This window comes from Triticum aestivum, chromosome 3D, assembly GCF_018294505.1.
Source record: "Triticum aestivum cultivar Chinese Spring chromosome 3D, IWGSC CS RefSeq v2.1, whole genome shotgun sequence".
Lineage (NCBI taxonomy): Eukaryota > Viridiplantae > Streptophyta > Magnoliopsida > Poales > Poaceae > Triticum > Triticum aestivum.
In genome coordinates this window covers 7,230,577-7,246,317 of record NC_057802.1, presented here as the reverse complement: position 1 = coordinate 7,246,317, position 15,741 = coordinate 7,230,577, and the positions used below count along the sequence as shown (strand labels likewise).

At 43.3% G+C, this 15,741-nt stretch overlaps 1 pseudogene; it reads left to right on the top strand.

Moving 5' to 3' along the window:
* Positions 1 to 1,651: 1,651 nt before the first annotated feature.
* LOC123076826 (uncharacterized) overlaps positions 1,652 to 15,741 on the top strand; it is a 16,377-nt pseudogene continuing 2,287 nt past the window's right edge.

Below are 15,741 nucleotides of genomic sequence, written 5' to 3'. Positions count from 1 at the left end.
CTCAGCCGCAGCCGTTATGGCCGGAACGTCGGCCTCCGGTGGAGCAACCACCGACTCCCCGTCCCCGGAACCAACCAAAGTCCTCACCGACGATGTCCGCACCGAGCATCCAGCCAGTGCCCCACCGGCATCCTCGAACTCCAACAAAGGTAGTGACTGCTCAAACGCACCATCAGAATCAACCCGGTCACTCCAAAGTCTGGGAGGGGCAGAGGCTGGCTCAAAGGACCGAAACCGCAACGAAGTCATAGGCACTGATGGTGAAGGTGCCGGCTCAACCCCGGTCCCATCCCCGGTCTGAGCCACAGGACGAGAGCCGTTAGTCCCCTCACGAGTCGACTCGTCAGTCGGTGCCCCCTCAGCTCCCGCACTGTCGTCGCCCTCGTGCATGTCAACATCATTCCCAATCATTGCCTCAGCAAACAGGGCAGCGTCCTCAAACTCGATCTCAAGAGGAAACACCTCTCCTCTATAAGTCCAGTTAAGCACGTCAGGCACGAACTCAATATCCAAAACGCTCACTAAGATGCGGGCCACACCATGTGCACGAGTAAAGGCCATATCCACTTTCTCCGTCTTGCCAACCATAATGCCCATACTGGCCACGACTCGAACATCCTGCAATGGTGAAACCAAAGTTGAAGCTGATTAATTTAATATATATTTCTAGTGGTGTAATCCAGCGAACTCGTTTATTTCTGGGCTGGCACACAGTAACAGGCTTGTTGGCAGCATGACAGGAACAGGGCTCACAGCCAACACACACCAGCAATGTACAAAACAAGTTACAAACAACGGCAATGTCTCTTTGGATGAGGGGCAAAGATTACTCGCAAACTGTGTCACCATTGGCACCCTTGAGCAACACCTGCTTGAGTTCAGGTAGATTATTCAGGGCGGCAAGTTGATATATTTCAGAGTGTAGATTCACTTATTTTGCGTTGTATGTAGTCACTTGTTGGAATCTCTAAAAAGACTTATATTTCGGAACAGAGGGAGTATTCCTTTGGTTTCATATACATTACGTTGTATGTAGTCATTTTTTTTATTAATTTGCACAAATATTACGCCCGATATGTAATTTTTAAAAATAATACACCGTCGGCCCACTGCTGGCCGACTGGGCCTAGTCGCAGGCCGGCTGAAGTCCTATCGGCTTGCTGCTGGCCGATTGGCCTGTCGGCCACCAGTCCAGCTCCTGTCGGCCAGCTGTGGGCCGACTGGCTCTAGTCAGCCATCTGTAGGCCGATAGGAGCTAATCGGCCAGCTGTGGGCCGACTGGTGCATGCCACCATTTTTGCCCCCCGTACGATCCCCGCTTATGTCACGGGCTGCCACTTCCTGCCAAATTTTCCCGCTTTGCTCGTTCCCGTCATATTTTCTCGCTTTGCTCGTTCCCGCCATATTCCTGCTTTGCTCGTTCCCTTCATATTTCCCCGCTTTGCTTGTTCCCGCCAAATTTTCCCGCTTCGCTCGTTTGTGTTCCTAGTAGTTACTGGGATCTAGGAGGCCAATTTTTGAGGAGCTCTTAATTTTTTTTTTGGAGTTAAACAGTTGAGCTATGAGGAGGATGGCTCGAACCTATAGCGTGATAGTTATATCTGCTAGGAATAGGATGTCTTACCGGCATCTCGATGTGAACACTGACGACTTATGCAACAATAATCGGCCAACCATAATGATTGATTGCATGTGTGCCCTGCCCACCTCTTATCCTCGCCCGTGCTCCCTTGCAACGCCCTCGAGCCAAACTCACCGCCGCCGCTGCCCTCGTCCACGGCTTCTCCTTCTCGAGGCCGAGCTGGGACGCCCGCGCGTGTCCCCCACTGCCGGTACGTCGCCGGCCGCCATCCATTGCACGCACCCTGTGGAGATGGAGGATTGAGGTAAGCATCAGAGATCAGACCATCAATCATGCCCAGTTTACTGTCTCGGCGTTTTACTCGATCTGGTTGGTTGATTTGGAATTGCAGTCGCTGCTCCCGGGATTATTAATTCTTGCTCTCTCAGGGGAGGTCATGCATGCGTTCGATTCGTATGGGGTGATTGCTTTGTGGTGATACTGCAAACTGGAGGAACTTCTCAGACTTCCCCATCATTTTTTCCTTCCAGGATTGCTATTTCTCAATTGATTAAGAAATACTAAACCACCGTATGTGCGTAATGATTCGTCAAGATTTTTTTTCCATTTTAATTTTTTCATTCTAATTTTTTTCTTCCTGTGCAGGCTTTAAATCGGGTTTTTTTTTTCTTTGGCCGCTTGTAGCAACCCGCACGAGTAACTAGAATTTTACACCTACGTGTTGCTAAAAAAAAAGTTGCACACCTATATGGCTATATGCATGTCTTCCACGCGCAACTACTGTTTCAACCACATCAACCTAGAGGCGAACCAACCTGCGGTTGGATGGTTAGAGGGACTGTGGTATCCCCAGCCTATCAGGGTTCAAATCCTGATGCTCGCATTTATTCCTGGATTTATTTCAGGATTTCCGGCGATGCGCATTCAGTGGGAGGAGATGTTCCCGTCAACGAGAGGCCTCTCGTGCAACTAGGCGCAACTACATGTCTGTTTCTCACGCACAACTACAGTTGTATATCCGCTGGTCACACCCTAAACGTCTGCCGGCCACAGGCAAAGGCAACTGCACGTTGGGCGCCCATGTGCAACTGCCGACTCAACATAACAACACATTCATCGGCCACCGCGCGCCTGCGTGCAACTATATATAGTTGCACATTGGGTGATGGAAAGCACTGATATATGCTATGTGCATGGTTTAAAGTACGTCGCCCCTAGCTAGCTGCAGCGTCCAACTTGAAAGGTGTGAGTGCGGGCTTTTTCATTCTTCCAGTTGGATTAGCCGGAGCCCGAGCCGAAGACAAACGTTCTCAGACAAGAGCTTGTCAGAGGCAAGGTAGGGCATAGACGGGGAAGATCGGCATCGCTGGGGAAGATGAATAGTGCTAGTGCGCAGTCGTTAGATTCACCAACCATCCGCATATAAAAAGTTTGCAGAATTGGTGCAGATATGACTGAAACAATTTCTTTTTTTAGTCACCTAATGGTTAGGTTCTCCCTTTAAATTATATATGGACCTTTTAAAAATATAAATATATCTATGAAGTAGTCTTGCGGTCCAGATTTCTCCAAAAGAGTTCTTGAATATGACATATATTGTGGCAATTTGTTGTCTAGATAGCTCTTGAGTATGCATAATCTATACCATACTCCAGTTTATATTGGTCAGTGTGTTTCTGCACAGTTACAGGGCTTGGAAATGGCTAGAGGAAGAGGCAAAGGAAGCTATACCCGTTGCTCATGCTGCTTCGTGTAAGGCCTGTTGCAGGCGCACATGCTCTTGCCCGGAAGGAATTTTGCAAATGAATCAGTGTGTGCCATGAAGAACAAGCAACGATACCGTGAAAGTGACATGCCAGTGAAACTGACATTCCAATCCTTAAAGGAGGTCACAAACAACTTTGCCGACAAACTTGGCAGTGGTGCATCTGCGGAAGTTTACAGGGTATCTCTATCCCCACACCCCAATCTTATTGTGTAGATAGTATATATCCTACTTTGCACTTTACGTTATCAAATTATAGAGCGCATCTTACAAAGTGGCATCATGAATAACTGTGAACAGGGAGAGTTCAATGGAGAAGTGATTGCCGTAAAGAAACTGCCATTCAGGATTGGGACTGATGAGAAGCAATTCCAAAACGAATACGAACACCTTAAGAGGCTCAAGCATCCTAATATCGTGCGGCTAGTGGGCTTCTGTGATGAAACAGAGCATGCATTTGTAGAGTACAAAGGGAAAACAATAATTGCCGAAGAAATACATAGGGCACTCTGCCTCGAATGCCTGCCCAAGGGACCCCTTAGTGACTATCTTCATGGTATGTTGGTGATTTCACTACGGGTACGTTGGTCAGCATGTAATCAAAATGTGATTCTTACAATTCGACTTCCCATTGTGTGCTTGCAGAAAAATATACTGGACATAGTTGGCACACACGGTTCCAGATAATCAACGGGATGTGTGAGGGTTTGAAATATATTCATGAAGTTTCCGTTGTGCATTTGGATATAAAGCCTGGTAATATATTGCTAGATGCGGAAATGATACCGAAAATTGCGGATTTTGGAATATCAAGGCTACTGGTCGAGGAATGCATCAGAGAGGCCACTCAGTTAGGGACAATGTAAGCATATGTCAGATATCAACATGGATCTCTAATCAGCTAACTGGTTGTAATTATTTACTCTCACAATCTCGCTTTATGGTTTATATTATAATGATTTAATGAAGTGGATACATACCAAGGGAGTTCATAGACAATCAAGTTATCTCAAGAGAGTTTGACATCTTTAGCTTAGGGGTTACGATTATGAAGATATTGACAGAACCAATGGACTACTGGAACATTTCTTACATGAATGACAAGGAATGTATTGAGCATGTAAGAACCCTTTAATCATATTAATATTAAGAGAAAATTTTCTAATATTTAAAGTTGTAAAGTTTAGTACATCATCTAGGGTGGACTTAGGCACCTAAGGTAGCTATACTGTGCATTCGGTCTGTCAGTGGAGACAGTGATAGATGTATATTATCACTATTAATTAGTGCTTCCTGCCTGCTTGATTTTGAAGGTACACGACAATTGAAGGAAAAGGTTTGAGGAGATACCACTGTATCTATGGCTTGAAGAATATTGCAAACAAGTAAGAACTTGTATTGAGATCGCACTACGATGTACGGATCCTGAGCATCTTAATAGGCCTTCGATGAATCATATTGTCAGTAAGCTGATTCCAATACGAAGGATAGGGGTACCTTATAGGCCCGCTACAGCCTCTTTTTGGCCGGCATCTAGGTTTAAAGTACATTATACGTCTGCCAAGTTTTCAACGGACTTATCGTTGCCGATAGACATCAACGAGATGATAGACACCCCTCAGATGCCTTCACCAGGTTGGTGCTAGATGTAGATGTTCCCTCAATTTCCAGTATTGCTAGTGTGAAGAATTTTCTAGCGTGAACTGCTATAGCTTATTTGTTTCATCAGAACCGGAAGATTCACACATTCACACATGTGAACCGCCATTCGAGTTTCTATGAGAAATTACAAATGATTTTTCAAAGGAACGAATAGTTTCTGAATGCGCATCTGTGACAATTTTTAAGGTACTTCTGCTTTTTCCTTATTAAGTTAACTATATCTCATCTTTATTACCATGCATGCATTTACTGATAGATGAAGTTAAGCAGGGTATACTTAACTCTGGGGAAGAGACTCGGGTGAAGAGATTTAGGGCAAGTAAAAAGGATATTCCAGATAAGGTGTTTCAGAATGAAGTTGGAAAGCTCATGGAGATCAAACACAAAAATATAGTACGGTTACTCGGCTATTGCAATGAAAAGACGAGGGAAACCATGAAGCATGACGGGAGATATATTGTGACATGCAAGGTAGAAACTTTGCTATTGTACGAGTATGTGCCAAATAGAAGCCTTGACCAATACATTTATGGTAAGATAATGCGACATATGTTATATATTACTTTGTTTAAATTCCATAGTGAATCATATATGTTGAATCAGGTTTAAAATAGGATCCAAGTAGGCCCTCGATCGGTCTATCATGTTCTAAGAAATTTTTTTGTAGTGATGACCCATTTGTTCTCATCAAACATTTAAAAACCAAAAATATGAACTTAGATATGGTAAAACCAATCTTGTGGTTAAGGTGTTAAGCTTGATTGACTATGCATTAACGATGGCATAAAGAAAATCACCACACTGCCTTAGATTTCAGAGAAAATTGCACTACGTGAGCAACAACCTTAGATATGTTGTGTACAAGTCAAATAACTCAAATATTACTCATTTGAGCCACTAATCCTGTTGCAGTGATGTATTTTGTAAATTGAATCCACTAATCTTCATTGGTTGAGAGATTGTTACGTTGTTGACTTTCATAATGTAAGGATCAAAAGAGACAACTATTACCTGAAAATGAGAAAATGGAAAATCTAAGTGGGACATGTCCCCCACTCAGTCTTACACATTGGCGGGTGTCTAGTGAAAAAATCCCTATAAGGAGAGAGCACATGCATGCATGCATGAATTTTCCAACTCATGCTGACATCATCTCATTGATGCTATTTTTTAGATGATTTATCTCACAAATGCTTAATCCAGTTAGTGGTCCATCTTCACCCATGAGTTCGTCTCGACGAGGGCTTCAAGACAAGATCCAATGTAGGCATGTTTCAATGATTTTTACTATCAAAACTACTTGCTAGATTTATAGTACATGGTTGCCAAACTATACATATCGAGTTACTAGATTATTCATACTGAGTTATCCTTTTTTTCTCTTTCTAGTTACCTGTTTATACTACATGGAGAATGTAGCTTAGTAACCAGTTTATTATGATTTGGTGGCAGTGACCGTAATTTTGCAAATAAGTGACATTAATCTGGCAATTACTAGCAAGGGAAAAAGTCATCAAAATATATCAACATGTGATCTAGTTTCGAAGATCTCGTAGAAACAAATGCAATGATGAAAATGGATCATCTATCAAATTAGCGGTTCAAGAAATAAACAAATTTTAGGTAGGTCCCCAACGTAAGACATGTTGTGAGCACATCCCCCACGTAGTATAGTCTGGAAAAAGTCATCAAAATATATCATCATGTGATCTAGTTTCGAAGATCTCACAGAAACAAATCCAATGATGAAAACGGATCATCTACCGAATTAGCGGTTCAAGAGAGAAAGAAATTTTAGGTAGGTCCCCCACGTAAGACATGTTGTCAGCACATCCCCCACGAAGTATAGTCTAGAAAACCATCGCCACTGCTCTCAACCGCCGCCATGTGTCGCGCTCCGGGCGCTACCTTCATATTTTTTCGCGTGCGTTTTTCAACTTTTTAAATGATTTTTTCAGTTTTTTTTTGCTTTTCGGGTTTTCACCGGTCTTTTTTAGCTTTTCGAGAAAAAAAATTTTTTTTTCTTTCCTGACAGGCACGATTTTGCTTTCGCGAGAGGCATGGTTTTGCTTCCGTGCCTCTCGGAAACAAAAAAACACGTTTTCTCTCTCTCTTTTTTCCCTTCCCTGAGGGGCATGGTTTTGCTTCCGCGAGTGACATGGTTTTGCTTCCATGAGAGGCACGGCCGTGCCTTTCGGAAACGAAAAAATACGTATTTTCTCTTCTTTTTTTTCTTCCGCGAGAGGTACGATTTTGCTTCCACGGGAGGCATGGTTTTGCTTCCGCTCGGAAACGGAAAAAATATGCTTTCTTTTTTTCTGTGAGAGGTACGAATTTGCTTCCGTGAGAGGCATGGTTTTGCTTCCGCGTGCCTCTTGGAAACGGCTTTCTGAAAGGGGGAAAAACGTGCACCCGGTTCGGGTTTTTTCGTGAAAAAAAGTTCGTCCAAACCTATCAACATGGGATCTAGTTTGAAGATCTCGACGCGAGAAATGCAACGGTGAAAACGGTTTGAGATTTGGACACACATATGAGATAAAACATTTTGAATAAACGGAACTATGAAATAAAGGAAAACTCCTCGGTTGTGACAAGTGGCGCACATGCAGTGGGCCATTTGTCGCAACCTGGAGAGGTGAAGGAGTACTCTTTATAATTAGTGATTTCGGGTTGGTGCTCATCCATGGCAGATCAGCGACACGCGACCGGTGGAGCCGGTGGGCCTCCTCGTCGTTGGATGTCCCAGAGCGGAACGAAGTTGTACCCTCTAGTTCGGTGCTGTGGTAAGCCCCCTGTTATGCATGGAGGCGTTGTGTTGGACCCATTCTATTTGTGTTGTAGAGAGTTTGTACGATGGGTTGCACTTGCAGATCTCATGCAGGTGGCTGACAAAGTGGTTTCTTGTGGAGATGGTGGGCTGATAGCATATAGGAGTAGGTGGTTTGGCTGGACTCGGATTCAAGGCCCAGGTGGGAGGATTGCAAAACATCACCGGTAAAAGACTTTGACCTCTGCCACTGGCCTTGGTAGGCAGCAGTGATGCTCGAAGGCATCACTTCCTTCTCGAAGGCGTCATTGAGGTGTTGTGCTCGTCCTGCCATCTGACAACGCCGGGGAAAATCTTAGATCATCTCGAGGATGTAAGGATGGTGGTGCTTGTGCATCGCACTCCCCTTAGGGACATCCTATTGGGAGTTAACATTGATGGGTGGGACTAGTGGGGAATGTCAAGGAGGCTGCCCTTGATTCATTTGGCATGGCAATTTGTTTGAAAATGATGATGACCTTGAATGGATTGCGTCATAGATTTAGGCAGTCGACTTTACCTACATGTCTGGTGGGCTTTTTGTGCTTCGTCATTTGTTGTGGAGTCGGAGCTGCCACGGAGCAAGCCTCGACAACGAAGTTGACATGGGAAGGGTGGTCGTGTGTGGGAGTCTCAATCGACACAAGCCCCGCATACTTCTCCTTTGAAGTTGGTCATCAAAGTAGTCGGAGCTATCTGTAGTTTTCACGGGTGTGGTTGATTGTTTGGCATGGGCCGCATGGTCACCTGCAATGAAATTGGTGTTACTTTATCAAGGGTGATGGGTGATGACGATGACGCTTGTCGGCAGCTTACGTAGGTGCTCTCTCTCTCTCTCTCTCTCTCTAGCCAGGTTGGCCGATGTTCCATGACGGTTGTTCTTTGGGCGTGATTGTAACTTTTTTGTCTGGTTTTCCACGAATTAACTAGCTCTCCCACATTCTTCTTAACCAACGGAAATGGTGTTTAAAGAAAGGGACAACTGTAAATGAGAGTTTTAAATGTTTTAAACATAAATATATTGGTGGAGTACGTCTAGAGTGAAACAAAGAGCTGTACTAGTGATTTTAAACCGACAGTTTTTTTTTATGTAGGTGATTCTTGTCAACTTGAGTGGAATATGCGCTTCAAGATAATTTTGGCCATTTGTGAGGCGCTGAATTTCTTACATACTGAGTTAAACAAGCCTATCAGTCATCTGCCTCTTACTCCTGAAAATATATTATTAGACAAAAATTTGGTACCAAAACTTTCAGATATTGGTCTATCAGATTTGTTCGAAGGACTATCCCCAGAGGGCACAGACTATGATCCGGAAATAACGTAATCTCAGTATATTTTTTTTTCTTACACTAATAAAAATAAGTTGCATTTTTTCAGTCACTTAATGATTTGTATGTTGATTTTAATGTGTTTCAGTCGGTACAAGGCTCCAGAATACATAAATAGATACACTATTTCATTCCAATCAAACATATACAGCTTAGGTCTCTTAATAATGGATATCGCAACAGGAGAGAAAAACAGGTCTCATGCTCGACAAACCATGGATAATAGCCATTTTGCGAATGTAAGTCAAATCTTCTTCGAAATTTGAGCAATGGTGATATATTTTCTGTGGAACTTTGTTGTATCTTCTTTTATTCGGTCCCTTCAACACCGTATTCAAATCTGGTAGGTACGTCAAATGTGGACGGATGAATACATAGCATCAAAGTATACATCACTTGGTGTCACTTGCATTGGTCAACTCAAAGTATGCCTCCAGATTGCGTTATGGTGTGTCGAGGACAAAAGAAAGGACAGGCCATCTATACGGGAAATTGTCAATACACTGAATAATCCATATATAGGCAGAGCGTTAAACAAGGTATGCATCTTCAAAACCTAAACCTTGTACCCATTTTAATTTAGCTCCATTTACTTAACAAGTGTTTTGCTTCGGTCATCCTCTCCTCACAAAAGTTTACGGATCATCGAAATTGTTTACTGAGTGAGAAAGGGTGAATCGTACTTTTCTTTCACAATTTATAGTCCCATCAAAGATGAAATGTACGTCAATTGCATCTTGTTGTCATGTGATAGTGCTTAATTTCACTGTGGATACCCAATGATTGATGTGCTTTTATGAGTAGGAGAATGCTAGATTACATGTTGCTCACTGGCTGCTTCCTGCAATGGTACTCCAAGGATGAAATCATCTGCGATACTAGAGACGTGGACAAACAAAGTTAAATACCTCCTACATGCCTCCAGTTTATGTTGTATAGGGGGATATGGAATATGTGCAACAAATTTAAGTTGCCTGCCGCTGAAAGAATTTTTCATCTCGCTGAGACACACATAAAACAAACACGGCTAATCTGCACCCGGACTCAGATGAGCTCGAGGATGAACAGTAAAATCACAAAAAAAATAGAAGAAGACAAAAAATGATTTTTTGGCGTGTAAGATGCGAAATTTGATGAAGTTTGGACATTCGAGGAGCTCATGATAAAAAATACAAATTCCGGGAAAACCCCTTTTCGGAGCCGACTTTTTCTTTTTTGCCATGAGCTCCTCGAATGTCGTAACACGAGCTCCTCGAATGTCCAAAATCCCCAAAATTTTGCACTGACATCATGCATTTGAGAATCTTAGATGAAAAAAATTGTATTTTTTTATTTTTCTGCTATTTGTTTTTTATTTTACTGTTCACCAGATGCAAATGAGCCCGGCACCATTTTAAATTATCGACATAAAACCTAGGATTTCATATCTAGTAGGCATAAGTACAATTAGCTTCACTACTTTTTTGGCAAGAATAGCTTCACTAGTTGTGCAATTTGGTTCTCACCTTCCACACTCTGTAGGGGTTTGCGGTCGCAACTAATAGTAGAAATCTCATTTGTCGCTTCTATTACCTTGGCAAGCTTGCAACCACACCTTGTTATGTGTTGTTCTTTCGCCTTGTGGCCATTACACGGCCCCAAATGTAATATGTGTCGTCGGTAACATGCATTACTGAATCTTCTCCGGCGAGTAACTCAGTGTTTTCTTACCTATATTAAAGTTTAGAATGTGTCAATATTATTTTAACATTTATTTTGAGGGGACCAGTATTCTTTTCACTTGGAAATTGAAGTAAATAATATATTTTTTGGGTGAGGTCTGAAAAAGGGCATCCAATATCTGTTGCCCTAGCCCCCAGAATCCTAGGATCGGCAAGACCGAGAGGGGGTTAGGTAAGAAAATAATCACCATATACAATCGCGGGTCTACACGGATGATTTCACTTACGCACATATATGCTAGGTTTTAGACTTTGAACTCTATAAGGAAAATATATGTACTGATATTGCTTGACCCATCATGTTGCATTTCTTGCCTTGTTTGCTCCTCCTAATCCTTTAATCTCTCACTCTGCCATTGTATAATATTGCCTGTTTCCTTGTTTAGCCAGGAGTCAGTCCCATCTTATTGTTGAGCGTGCAACCCCAGCGTCTCTGCTTCCCTCTCCCTCCCACAAGGTTGATTTCCCGCCTGTTGTGCCTAACAAACAACAAAGATGAGTGTATCGCCTTCAGGCTTCTCACAGATAACCCAGGGAGGTACCATACAAAGCTGCCGCTTTGCGGTATTGTACTGCCGAAGTGCACCTACACTATCAACGTGGTAGTGCACGAGCAGACAAAGCAGCTACCGTCAAATAGCGACAAATTTTTGACACTGATGTGCACCACAACGCACGAGAAGGAACTCAAGAATCTCGACGCAGACTCCGCCGCCGTCCTTTTTGAGAACCCCGATCATGAGGTGCAAGGGATGATGCTGCCTGTTGTTTGTGACCCACCGGAAGAGACCATCTCTGATCAGGTTACTTAATCATATTTTTTTTTCTTCAATCATTACCCGATGAGTCAGTTCGCATGTGTGAGGATTCCTCTAACTTTGGTTGTTTCAGATCATAGCCAGTAAGAATCGCCAAGTGGTGCTGTCCGTCGATGTTCATCCAATCAGCCAGGTGCTGTCCATGGATGTGCATCCGAAAGAGCCTTGGTGAGTTCCGACCCTACTATTTTCTTCTTTGTGTGGGCATGCGTGTAGCATGTTTTGATTTCCCCATGTGAAGTGCAGGATATTGACGACCAACCAGAGGGGTACTCTTTGCATTTGGAACTACCAGAATAAGGTACCCTAAACCATCCAAACAATGTGATCTTAAATACTTTCAAGATCAGAAACATGCATCCAAGAGAACATGGCGATGATGCTCAATATAGTGACCTAGATCATCCATACTGATCAAATAGTGGCCTTCTTCTTGTGCAGCAAACGGTGAAATCCTTTGAAGTTAGTCCGGGAGAACCAGGCACACTTTCTGACTTGTGTATCCACATTTCTCTACTCATGAAATATATTTAGTTTACAGGAAAAGATCTTAGACCCACTGCTCAATCAATGAACTTGTTTTCATAATAGTTTTTGTTTTATTGTTGCAAGTCTCTTAATTTCGTCTTATCCCTTTTAAATAAACTTGAAGACGGGAGCACAATTTAGGTTCATGAATTAACTTTCTTTCCACATGAACCACCATTATAACAGTATGTTTCCAATTGTAGTATATTCCGCCAAATTTATCGAAGCAAAGCATTGGCTCGTAACTGGGGATGGCGATGGGTACATTCACGTGTACAGTTACGATACGATGGAAGAAGTCAAGAACTTCAGAGCTCATGAGAACAATATCATGTCTTTGGTTTTGCATCGGAGTTTTCCTTTGGTGCTGTCTGCATCTGATGATCACCTGATTAAGCTTTGGAACTGGGCCAAGCACTGGGAATGTACGCGAACATTTAGGGGGCACTATAATAGAGTCACACAAGTGATGTTTCGCCCGGGGTACACCTATTGCTTTGCGAGTGCTTCCCTGGATGGCAGAGTCAAGGTTTTGTTTTCTCTTATGAATTCAGTGACCAAATTTCCACATAGTTTTTAGTAGAACCTATGTTGTTTAAACCTTACATTTGTTACAATTTATAGATCTGGGACATTAACTCTGAAAATTGCATCCACACGCTCAATGCGCATCCCGATGGTCTGCTATGTCTGCACTACCTCAAAGACAAACAACTTTACTATGCTCGATATTTTCTGGTTGTCGGCTCTTCAGATGGTGTTGCAAAGGTATTACACATGTGTGACTATTATAGTGCCTTGCATGTTTCTTCATGGAATAATAAAACTCTATTCTGACATGTTGTTCAATAAGGTATGGGATTGGAACGATGATGAGCCAAACTATGTTGGCACGCTAGAAGGACATACAAACCGTCTCACTGCTTTTTGTTGGGACACCAAACATGAAGTATTAGTAACAGGTTCCCTTGATGGGACCATGCAAATATGGAAGCCGACTAGCACCAGATATAGGTAAGGCTCTTTTATATACTACTAACACTATGGTGAATGACTCATAGATGCTTGACTTTTTTTAGGGTATGCAAGTACAAGATTACGGAAAGTGTTTGTTTGTCTTGGTGGTTCCTCACATATCTTACCTTCACGGTTGCAAAAGGATGCACACTACCACACCTAGGTTCGCGATTAGAGCATCAATAAACCGGTCCCTAATAATTTAGAAGAGTATATGGCCTTCTATCCTTTAGAAGAGTACATTTGCCCTCTAAATAAAAAGGGATCTCTTGCCGATCCCTTAAACTTAACTCCTTAAAAAAAAATTGAACACAAATTCAGTGTAAATTTGATTCAAACTAGTCCTCCAAACTTCATTTGAACTCGATTCAACCACTATCATAAACTGTTTACATAACATTAAATGAAATAGAAACTAAGATTGCATAAAAGTTAAACAAACCGGTCAACATCGGCGATCTCGGCCATCATCCTATCCCATTCCTCGTCTGTCATGGGGCTAGAGCACCCGCTCCGCCGCCAACACTATGGCCTGCTCCATCGCTGTCGGACCCAGACCTGAGCCATCGCTGGAGCAAAGGTTGACCGTCGTTGCCCCATACCTATAGTGCTCGTACTCCCAGTGTTCTTCCTCAATGCGCTCCGGGTACGGGTGATGGAGCCCCTCCATGTACTCCTCGTCGGTGCGCATTGCCTCGAGGCACTTGCGGGCCTCTCGGTCTTCCAGCAACATGCATACGGAGGCCACTCGAGGGTCGACAGGGGTCAAATTCGGCAAGCCGTTGGGGAAGTTTAGCTGCGTGTTTGCACCGTGAAGGCGCAACGGCATGATGTGGTACACCCATGCCGTCTACGCCCGCCGAGTGGTAGGAAGCGATCCAAGTCCACTGGTGGGTTCGCGGTTGCTGATCTCCACCACCCACATCCCCCACGCCTGCTACCACACGTCGAGGTACCTCCTCGACGGCACCTGCGGTGGTGGCAGGTCAAGGAGCGGGACGTGTCGCCACGGGAGGAGGACACGCCACCGTGACCCCTGGCTCGGGACTGCGTGTGGCAACATGGATCGACGCTTCTGATCGGCGGCGGTTGGATCCGACCATTTGGGTGGCGAGGCGGCGACGGAGTGGATGCGGGGGCACGCTGGAGGGGGGATGTGGGGTGCTAGGGCGATGCCGGAATGGATAAGGTCAGCGGTGGGAGTGGGGGAATTTTTACTCCAGTGGTGGGCGACCAGGCGCTTTAGAGGAGATAAGGGACAGGTTAGGTGCGCTTTAGAGGAGTAAGACCGAATTTTTACTCTAAAGCTTTATAAGGGATTGGGTAGAGATGCTCTTAGGTAGGTGCTTGTTTGATGGCCAGTTTTTTTTTCAGATGTCATTTCATCTGTCAACTACCTACTGTCAAAATTTGGATCCTTTTATACACTTGCATGGTCTTTATAATGACACTTCGACTAACCGTTCATTTGAAAAATATGTTGTTTGAAGACAAAGAGTACACAATAAGGAAGTATATAAATCCAGTAATACCAATCAGTGTTGTTGATGTTGGTATTTTTTGCTAAACTGACAGACAAATTTACAAATATTTGACTTTGTCAGTTTGTAAGACGACTTGAGTTGTTATAAAAGTTCCATGGATTGTATTCATATTAGGACAAAAATATTACGCAAAAAACAAGGGAACAAAACCTAGTAAAGTTATAGGTCGTCGCCCCTTTGTGCACCAAAATCTTACCCTCTCAAAAGAAAATGGGGCTGCATTCCTTTTCAACTTTCATTCAGAAGTTTCTATCTGTTTCTATGCCCTTTTCCAAGTTATACACATGTAGTTTTGTATTAGCAAGATTCCATTAGGAGATGAGTTAGCGTTATAGGACAGAGTGCGCTAGGTTACGTAATAGATACATCTGTTCAAGAGATTCGTAGCTAGAGTAACTGGAAGATGGCTGTGTCAGTATTTATCATGTGGAGTTAGCTACAAGCCTACAAGATATGCTTACTGTGTATTGGGGTAATGTTGATAGATGGCATGAAGAGAACTAGAGATGGATTTAGAGTAATATCTATGTTGGGAGTGCCTTTATTATCTACTCCCTCCATTCCTAAATATTTGTCTTTCTAGAGATTTCAACAAGTGACTACATACGGAGCAAAATGAATGAATCTACACTCTAAAATATGTCTATATACATCCGTATGTGGTAATCCATTTGAAACCTCTAAAAAGACAAATATTTAGGAACGGAGGTAGTAGCAAATACTATTTTACAATTAATTCATTCTAAGAATTGAGCAAACACTAGTACAAAACAGGGCTTTCGTCACAGGGCAATATTCACATTAGTCCCGGTTCAGTCACGAACCGGGACTAATGTGAGCATTGGTCCCGGTTCGTGCGGCTAAGGCATTAGTCCCGGTTCACCTGGGCCCTTTAGTCTCGGTTGGTGCCACGAACCGGTACTAATGCCTCAAAGCCCATTAGTACCGGTTGGTGGCACCAACCGGG